Raw genomic sequence first — 9,839 nt, forward strand, 5'->3', positions numbered from 1 at the left:
TAACTTTTAAAAAGAGAACAATAAAGACAATTGAATCCAACTTCAGAGTTCTTTAGAGAGAAGACACACATACACTGGAATGTCAGTTAAGGTAGATATTGTGGGAAACAATACAGAGCATCTAAAACACTTTAAAGTAAACTACCATATGATCCAACAATCCCATTATAGCATGCACAATGAAAGAAATGAAATAAAAACTCCCATGTTTTTTGCAATGTGTGTGTGTGTGTGTGAGAGAGAGAGAGAGAGAGAGAGAGAGAGAGAGAGAGAGAGAGAGAGAGTTTTTGGAGGGGGCTGTACTTTTGACAATAATGATGACATTGAATCAAGCTAAGATTCATCACGGATGAAAGAATCAATAAATGTGGTCCCTGTGCATAGTGAAATACTAGTCAGCCTTAGGACGGAAGAAATTCTACCACGTATAACAACATGGGTGGAATTAGAGAAGCTTATATTAAGTTGGGCACAGAAAAGGCAGTACTACATGACTTCACTTACATGTGAGATCTTCAGAAGTCAAACTCTTACAGGCAAAGAGTAGAACAATGGTTACTGAGGGTAATCATCATGCAGGAGGGGATGCTGTGATGCAACAATAGAAAATTCAGGGCACTCTAAGGCACACATAGCCAGTTGTGATCCAGAAGAAGTCATGTGCACTGAGCAAGCTTGTCTACTCACCTTGGCCTTGTGGGAGAAGGTAGTCAGACGAAAGTCAGAATGGATCCTTGAAGGACGTGAGGCATTGGGGGACACAGGGGTAGTGCCTTCTGGGACAAGCATGGAATGGAATTCCTTCCATAAGAAGGAATTAGGCTTTGAGTTCTAGTGGAAGCTGATCCAGCCCCAAATCTCCTTTTTACCATTTATACGGCATTGAATGATTCAGTTGACCTCTCTGTATATGTCAGGATGCACATTCATGAAATACAACTGATACTAGATCATGGTAATTATGAAGGTTGAATATGATCTTTCCATGTACACAAAATGAGCTCAGTTGAGTTTAGCTATTGCGTTTGGTTTTCCTACAGTTGTTGTTATTGCTGCTCTATTGTTATATTTTCGCTGGTCTGGAGGTTTACACCTCTGAATGGTTTTAAGATTAACTTTTAAAACCAATACAGCCTTAAGAGAGAAAAAAAAAATGCTGCGGTTTTGTGTGAGCTGAAAGTAAACCTTTCAAATTCCTCTTCACTTCCAGATACTGAATAATGCACAAGTTCTTGCAATGATACATAATGAATGAGAGAGCTTACATTTATTGAATGTCTATTAAATGCCAGACTCTGGTCATAAAATTCATATACAGTATTTCATGTAGTCCCTTTAAAAGAGCTGCAAAGTAGAAAATCTCTTCTTCTAATGGATGAACAGACAGAGGTTCAGAGAGACTGATATTTGGAAGATTGTACCAAGGTTCAGATCAAGTTATTTTTTTTCCATGATATTTTATTCCTATGGATTAAAACTTGCTACATTAGGTAAAAAGGAAAGCAAAGCTGTGCGAGTTTGAGATCCTTTCTGGTCATGCCCCAATCTCATAGAATATAGCAAATTATTATATATGTGTTACTAATAATGCATTCAAATGCACTACCGGAATCTAGTTCTTTCTAAATGGCATGGGGAATATTCAAAAGTTTGAAATTGGGGAATAAGGAAAGAACTACAGAGAGAGAAGAATTATAAAGGTGTGGTGAAAAGGAAAAAGAAAAGAGGAGAGAGGAAGAGGCAACACTGAATGCCTTAGAGCTACAACACAATATACAGCAATGGTGTCTTCAGTACAGAAAGGCTGTGAAAGTAAACAACATACGGTCACTTGCAGCCTTGCTGTCCTCCTTCTATCTGTACATGCATTACTCAGCCATTTGCTCCCCATCACTTACCTTCTTAATGAAACAATATTGAATCTATAGGAAATAATGAGAGAAAACAGTGAAGCAACAATGAAAAAGATTCAGAACACCTCAGACCGACTGTCAGGAGGGCACGGTGAGTGTATCTTGGACCTGTGCTAACCTCCCTTTACTCAGCAGCATCTTTTGTCTCCAAATAAGGCATCATGAACCCATCCAGTCTTCCTTGTGGCTTGTCTACTTACTGCGCACAACATGCATCCAATTTCATACAGCTTGTCTGACTGGTTTGACTTCGGGTTAGAGTTTGCAAAGCTCACTAGCCTGCTAGAAGGCAGGAAGCTTGCTTCCTACCACTCTTTTGACCGGCCCACAAAATAGTTAAGCTGATTCTCAAAATGTATAAAGACATTTAGCTGAATAGACCCCACCCGGTTTTCTTTTCCTGCTTCCCTCAGCCTTCTGTATGTACTTCTGTTCTTGTTTCACATTCTCTATCTTAATCTCCCATGGACTTTGCACTCTAGAACAAAAGAGGGCATCAGGCCTGTTCTGCTCTCTGCTGTTTTCCAAACAGAACATAGCATCTGGGTTTACAGTGAACCCTAATTTCATTTGTTCTGGTTCGAACACGGAATATTCTTTGAAGACTTATGTACTTAATGCTTGGTACCCAGCTGCTATTTCTTTTAGGGGAGCTTATGGAAACTTTAGGAAGTAGGGCTAAATTATATAAAGAAGGCCGCTGGGGATATAACTTGGAAAATTGTGCCTGGTCCTCAGTCCTTTCCCCTCTCTATCTCTACACATAGAAGAATCGTAGAGTTTTCTCTTTGCCATGAGATGACCATTCTTCTGCCTCTACAATGCTCTGCATCATCATACGTTCAAAATCAACAGAGCCAATGACTGAGTTCTCTGAAACTGTAGGCCAAAACAAACTCTTCCTTACCCTTTCTATCTTTCTTCTTTCTTTCCCTCCTTCCTTCCTTCCTTCCTTCCTTCCTTCCTTCATTTCTCCTGTTATTTAAGGAAGGTATTTTATTATATTGTACAAAATTCAAATACAATATATTTATTGAACTAGTGACTAGATAGGCACCTGGATGGATTGAGAAGAGGAGCCAGGTGGTATCTATATGGGTTTCTGAAATCTCTTAAGTCCTCCTGCAAAAGGTGGGTGATAGAACATGTCCACTTTATTCTTCCAGCTGTTATCATGGGTGGGCAGATGGGAATTTTCCAGATATAAAGGTGTTAACGAACTGCATTTAGGGCTACAGGAGTGAGAAAGAGTAGGCTGGAGTTGGGCCCAACACAATCACAGAGCTTTAAACTACTTTATACTGCGTGTTACTAAACCCTGACTACACTGCCACCTGGGTTGTGAGTTCTTCAGTAATTTTTTTTACTTTCTCTGCATTTTTGTAAAGTGATTCAATGACTTTGTTTTAGAAATGGAAAAAGTCACAATTATTCACAGCATTTATTTTACATTTCCTACATGTTCAAATTTGTGACAGACGGAAATGAGACACAAAGAAACCAAGCAACACTATCCTTACCAAAAAGGTACTTAGCATTTAATTTCCGTGCTTGAGGAGTCAAAAGCTGTGATTTTCTGCATGCTTCCATATGCACAGCTATGCTTGGGGCATGGCCTCCTCTCCTCCTCTCAGACATGACATGAAATTAGTACAAATGCAGCTTTCCCGTGTGTGAGTTTCCAAGCCCAGGCAAAAAGCCAAGCAAGCTCTCTTGTGTTTGCAAAACTGAAAGACACTTTTAGAGACCACTGAGATTTGTAAAGAAAATCTGGGCACATTCTTTGCAGAGTTTAGGAGTAAAGAGAGCTCTTGGAAAAGGATCATAATAATTAATGGATTTTTAAAGGAAGTAACTATGTTTTGGCATATAAAAGACATTCCTTGGAAGCCTCGTTTTCCAACTGAATGTTAATTTCAATTTGGTATTGAACTGGCGGTTTTAAAAATCATTTGATAGGAGCTTCTGTCTATGGCTTTTCTGTATTAGGCTACCAGAAATGTGAGTTCTTTCCTAGAAAGTGACAGGCTTTTATACCTGCTACTTCGGGAGATAGAAATTCAAGTAAAGAGCAATGCAATCTTGATAACAGGCTTTCTGCTTGCCAGTGAGTAATGTGTCACATAGCAGCAAGCCTTCGACCATCACTGTAGGGGACAGCCCTGCTGCAGCCACTGGGAACTTGAGCTTCAGACAGCTCTGTTGATTTAATCCAATAATATCTGCTCAAGGGGAGAGTTGACACAGCATAGGATAGCACAAAACAATTAGAAAGAAACCTATGGAGTTGAGAAAGGATGCTGACACCACCAAATGTCCGTAGCTTCTGAACTGCTAAACTGAATCAGAAAATTCTGCAGAAGACACCTGTAAAGGCATCCCTGCAGAAAACTGTGGGCCTTTATTCATTTAGCAAGGAGCCCCCCCCCCTTTCTTCTCTCTACTCCTCTCCCACTCTGTCTCTCTCTCCCTCTCTGCCCCCTCCTTTTCTCAGGAAGATGATCAGAGGTAGTAGGATGGTGAAGATGAGGGTCAGGCTTAAACACACGCCACACTCTCATATGGAGGAGCTAAAATGAATAGACTTTTCAGCTGTAGAAAGAATGGTAATTACCAGATGCTGAGAGGGGTGGAAAAGAGGCATACAGGCAGACAGAAAGGAGAGCCTCTGGTACTCAGTAGCACAGTGGATTAAATGTGGTGGACACAGCGTGAGTATACATCTCAGAACAGCTCATGGGGGAAAATTTGAAAATGCCCCACATGAAGAAATGGTGAACATGCCAGTTACCTTAATGTGATCCTTGCATGTTGTGTGACTATATTTAAAGAGTGTGTAGTAACAACAACAACAAAATTTTCAAGTATTACATGGCAAATAAAATGCAAAATATTAAAATTAGCTAAAATAATAAAAGTCACAGAGAAATGAGGAATCCCCAACACTAGGCATCATTTAGGACATGTTACTCAGTCTCTCTGTTGTTGAAGGTGAATATGATATTGCTTCTCTGTAAATATTTACAATTCCCCTCACAAAAATGAACACATGAGTTAGTGCCAATGAGATGGCGCAGCAGGTAAAAGTGCTTGCCACCAGGCCAGATGACCTAAGTCCTATTCCCAGATTGTTCACAGTAGAAGGAAAGAGCCAACTCCTGCAAATTGTCTCATGACCTCCATACATGTGTTGTAATATGACTGCATGCAAACGTGTATGCACACACACACACACACACACACACACACAAGAGGGAGAGGTACGGGGAGAGAGAGAGAGTAAATAGAGCCACATGTGGTACTGTACACCTTTAGAGCCAGGACTCAAGAGGCAGAAGCAGATGGATCTCTGTGAGATCGAGACCACCCTGACCTACATAGCGAGTCCCAAGCCAGCCACTGCTTCACAGTGAAACCACATGAGTAGGAACACTTCCCTATCACAGAAAGTGTGAGACCACATCTATCTAAAGGACATTTTCTATTTATGAAAGTAAATTCTAACAATAAACCCATACTTTCACCACAGGAGAGAAGCACTTTGTTTGCTGTAGCCCTGGGGTGAAGGGAGACAGGCCCCTTGACATCAGGGAGCATTTTTATATCTGGGATGTCAAGAAGCTAGCCGATGGGGGTTTGCTCAGTGTTGTTCAAATGCACAGTTCCCTAAACACTACTGGCTAGGGATCCAGACCACATAATTTAAAAAGATATCATGCATGCAATAAAAACTGAATCTGTAAACAGAATGAGGCTTTTCCTTTAGTTTCACGAGAGAATAATAGCCAGTGCTGGAGAAATGGCTCAGGAAGAGTGCTCCCTATGCAAGCGTGAAGACCTGTGTTTGAGTCCTAGCACCAACATCAAAATGCCAGACATAGTGCACACACGGTTGTAATTCCAGCAGGGGGTCCACTGGGACTTGTTGGCTGCTAGCCCAGCTCTGTGTTCAGTGAGAGAGCCTGTCTCAAAAGAATACGACAGAGAGTGCTAGAGCAGGACACCTAACATTTCCCACTGCCCTCTGCATTCACGCAGGCACATACAGCCAATACACGCATGTATATAGACACTGTCCCTCATACATGGATAAGCAATAGAACAACAGTCAACGAAAGCTTCTTCTGCCTGAACATCATTTGTTCAACTTTTAAAATCATGTAATTTGAGCCATGAAAGGATTGTGCCTTGTCTCGTTGGTTAGTACAGTTGGTTGTTTGATTTGGTTAAACTCACACACAGGCTGGTGGGAAAAAATATAACCAGGATTTGACTCTCTCAACACAATGAATAATTTTCTTTGAATCTTTCAACCGACTGAACGCTGCTTTGTTTGACAGGCACAGGGCAGACCTCTGACCCAACCACGCAATCCCAGGAAATAAATTACCACTTTGTCAAAACAAAAATGGAGGCTGTGCTTCCTCCAGAGAATTTGACCATGCACCCTCCTCCTTTTGCAGTTCTTTCTAGTTCTTTCTCTCCCTCTCTGTCCTCCCAGCTCTCTGCTGAGAGGCTCAGTCTATGTAATTTAGGCATTGGGATGTCAGCTCCAAGGAGACACGCAAAGGAGCAGTTCTCATTTTCAATTTCCATTGCATAATTTTTCCTTGGCTCAACATTTCTTTGAGCTCAGCGGGCTGTCTATGGGGTATAATCAATGATGCAAACTGATCCAAACTGCGGATGAATGCATGTTGGATGAAGGAAACAGCAATGGGAATATCTATTGGATTCCCCAGCATTTAGTATTTATAATCATTTCAGGATGGATGTGTATGTGAGTGGAAAAGCCAAAGTCTCTCCCCTGTGTACTTAGCCTCCGGGCACATGGAGTTTTAAAACATAAATAGAATTCCCTTTGACTGTTGTTAGAAGGGCTGCATGAGCAGAGGCCAAAAGAAATCAAGGTCTTCTCCAAAGTCCAACACAAAGTATTGTCCAAAATTTCTGTTAAGTCTGCCTCCCTTGAATGCTTTGGTTCTGGAGGGGGAGAGAGCTTGGCAATCTGGTTAGCATCTGGTTGTCTGGCATTAACTTGAAACCACACTGAGTTCTCCATTTTGAGATGCTGAGGGACTCTTGTAGATAAAGCCTGATCTTGGAAAGTGTGAAGAAGCAGATGGCTCTCTCAAACAGCAAGTCTAACTGCAGGAGGCAAGCGCCCAGCAAGCTCCCTCAAAGGAGCAATTGTTCTCTTCCCAACACCCACTCTACTGACACCATGGGACCCCATTTATGCAATTGTTACCAACTTTTATGAAATGAAATAATATTTGAAAACCACAATAGTTGATTAAACATCTTTTTTCTCATTTTCAGATTCCTGTCTGATCACCATCAGCAACTCATTCTTAGAGAAATCCTAATGTCTTTCCTAAAGTCTTCACCAGTAGAATTTAATGATTTTTATCTAGGTTTTTTTTCCTTCTTTAAAACACAAGAGCAGTCTTTGAAGGTTTAGTTTCTTATTCTTATTATATTTTCTTTAATGCATAAGCATATTGCTCATAGCTTAAGGTATATAGACCAGGAAGCACTGTGTAATTAAAGTTTGCATGGCAAATAAAAATTTCTGTGCTCCTAAAGCCTCAAGGGTGGGGAGCACTGCCTTAAATCACTCACAAAGGCACGAGCATCATTATTCTCTTAAATACAGGTCAGTAAAAAGACACATCCTTCCCACTTGATAGATGAGTGAAACTGGGGTGTCAGGTGACATTGGTAGAACTGCAGGTCCCTTACAACATCTGTATCCAGGTCAGTTCGGGATTGCTGAGAACTTCTTGTGTGGTTGCGTACTGGGTATAAGGTGGGGAGTACTAAAAATACAAGTCCTAAATACACTGCGTATGATCCAGTAAGTGTCTGCTTTTAATCATGTTCTGCCTTGATAGGAATGAAACATGAAGTGCATGTGTGCAACACTCCTAGAAATTAGTCAGAGTTCTAGGCAATTCTCACAACAGTACCCCAAATCCACATACCAGCCTCCACTCATAAGAAATGTTGGGTATAAGTAAGTGAAAAGACATTACAGCAAATGTTTGAGTATATGCTCAAATTTTTAAGTTGATAAATGTGGGGTCTTCATAACTTGTAATAAGTCACCCGTAACAATTCTCACCATTTATTCTGTAACTCTCACCAATTCTATGGTGTACATGAACTCTCCAGTTCATGTACATGAAGATCTAATTATTTTTCTGGAAACTATTTTCCAGACTACAAATCCATTTTTTGCCTCTGTCTCTGTCTCTGTCTCTGTGTTTCTCTCTCCCTCCCTCTCTCTCTCTCTCTCTCTCTCTCTCTCTCTCTCTCTCTCTCTCTCTGTGTGTGTGTGTGTGTGTGTGTGTGTGTGTGTGTGTGTGTGTGCGTGTGTGTTTCTAGGAATGGAACCCTACTCTGGAGATTGCTACGAAGCATTTTACTGTAAAACAACATCCCAACACTAATACCACTTATATATTGGACGTGTACCCCAGTTTTGCAGTTGAGATCAATTTCCTTATCAAGCAATGATGTTGACCACAAATCCCTTCCTCTTCTAACTCAACTCTACCTCCTTCTGTTGAGGTTGTCTTTCTCACTGGTTCCCCGCTCCCCACTTCAGTGAAGAAAGAAGCCACTGCTCACTGTGTCTCATTGCAGTGTTTCTCACTCCATCATCCTAGTCTTCTTCAGGACTTCAGGCCTTAATATCATCTTTGGTAAACCCAGTGTAGAACTTACCAAAGCTATGTCACTGTGATGCTGTTAGAATATTTAGTATAACATCTAGGCTTTCTGTTCAAAACTGTCCAGGGAGAAGAAGAATGGTGTATCAACATGTATGACTGAAAGGATCGAAAAACTGGTACTCCCAGGATCTACTCATTTCAACTACTTTCTGCTCTGGTTATTTTTTTCTCAACTCATAGGAAGACCTTCCATGTGTGACAGGACATGTAGCTTCATACGGGGCCCAGAGCTTTACAGTTCTCCTATAGAAAGGACCAAACTAACATCTCAGATCCACTCCCATTGGAGAAGACTTAGATCACATGCCATGCCCTCATGTTGGTTTTCAGGTGATACCCGTGACATAAGTAGGCACAGCAGTAGGAACAACAAGAAAGAGGAGGGGACATATTCCAAGAGGCCGACTTTTTAATATGTCCTAAAAAGAACTGAAATCAGGCCATTGAAGTGATGGCCGCATACTGCTGTCAATGCTCAACAGCATATCCATTGTTCAAAGTGAGCCAGGGCTTCCCTCACTGGAGAGTAGAGAAGTCCCAGGTAGCATAACTATGTACCACAGGGTACTAGTTGGCCCTAAGAAAGCAAGGGATTCTGACACCTGCTACTGCATGATAAACCTGAAAGACACTAGGTTTAGTGAAACAAGCCAGTCATCAAAAGACTTTTAAATGGCTAAGATGACACCTAACATGTGTACTTATTATTCATTATACTTGCAAGAATATCAAAGCAGCCAAAAGCTTATTGCATGTATCTGTGATTCGTCACTAGAAGCCTGGGCCTTTGGTTCACTTTGTAGGGAGATAAGACAGAAACCAACAACAGACTGAATACTCCATATGAAATTTGTTGTCCCGATTATACATGTTTAAAGTTAAATATAAACCAAACACAAAGTCATAATACTGAGGAGATTAGAAAATATTATATGATTCAGTAGACTCCTAAATATATACCTCAGAGACAGTTAGTCATATGTACCTGGAAATATGGGTCAGAAACTTCTCCAGCAATGATACTGGAAATGGAAAAATATGAAGACCAACTGAAACCATCCTTTGGTAAGAGAATGGTTCTATAGTGAAGTGGGGTTTTTTTTTTCATATGATGAAATACAGTGCAGTGGTGAAACTAATTAAATTGTAGTTAGTGACATTAACACAGTGAGCTCTTGCAAGAATA

The 9,839-nt window shown here is 40.8% G+C and overlaps 1 long non-coding RNA gene across 2 annotated transcripts; it reads left to right on the forward strand.

Annotated features, from left to right (window-relative positions):
* Window positions 1-651: 651 nt before the first annotated feature.
* LOC311586285 lies at window positions 652-7,535 on the forward strand. Of its 2 annotated transcripts, none has more exons than XR_014775513.1 (3): window positions 652-706; window positions 1,929-2,004; window positions 7,236-7,535. It is a non-coding gene; the product is annotated as an uncharacterized lncRNA (long non-coding RNA). The 2 variants fall into 2 exon arrangements; XR_014775514.1 differs by having other exon boundaries at window positions 660-743.
* The last annotated feature ends 2,304 nt before the right edge of the window (window positions 7,536-9,839 follow it).

Source organism: Acomys minous, assembly GCF_964271855.1.
Source record: "Acomys minous genome assembly, chromosome: 2".
Classification (NCBI taxonomy): Eukaryota; Metazoa; Chordata; class Mammalia; order Rodentia; family Muridae; genus Acomys; species Acomys minous.